This window comes from Octopus bimaculoides, chromosome 3 (genome assembly GCF_001194135.2).
Source record: "Octopus bimaculoides isolate UCB-OBI-ISO-001 chromosome 3, ASM119413v2, whole genome shotgun sequence".
Lineage (NCBI taxonomy): Eukaryota > Metazoa > Mollusca > Cephalopoda > Octopoda > Octopodidae > Octopus > Octopus bimaculoides.
In genome coordinates, this window is record NC_068983.1 from 3688391 (window position 1) to 3688814 (window position 424).

Below are 424 nucleotides of genomic sequence, written 5' to 3' on the forward strand. Positions count from 1 at the left end.
CTATATATAAAACAGAGATGCGTGTGTAATCGCTTTTCGCGTGAAATCGACTTCACCAAATGCTTCCATACTTGTAATGCATGAATAATTTGACCTTGGATAAATCTTAGGCTCTTCATTTGATTTTTTTAATTAAAAAAAAATAATATTGCTTTATATTTAAGATTCACTTCTTTAAAAAGGTTCCTCAACGTCAACTTCCGGTATTGACGTAACAACCGCAAAAAACTTCACTTTCTATTTTGTGTGTTCGTGTGTATGAGAGATAGAGAGAGAGTAAATACTACATACACACTGCTCTCTCACTCTGTCTCACACACATACACACGCACACACACACCTTGACTCACTCACACTCTGTCTCTTACAAACACACACATACATAAATGTATACAAACATATTTACAAAGACACACGTGTGTAT

The 424-nt window shown here is 34.7% G+C and overlaps 1 protein-coding gene across 5 annotated transcripts in view; it reads left to right on the top strand.

The window, feature by feature from the left end:
* The window catches only part of LOC106883744 (zinc finger protein Pegasus), a 103549-nt gene that overhangs the window by 94109 nt on the left and 9016 nt on the right, over positions 1-424 (top strand). The gene's annotated exons all lie outside the window — the stretch shown is intronic.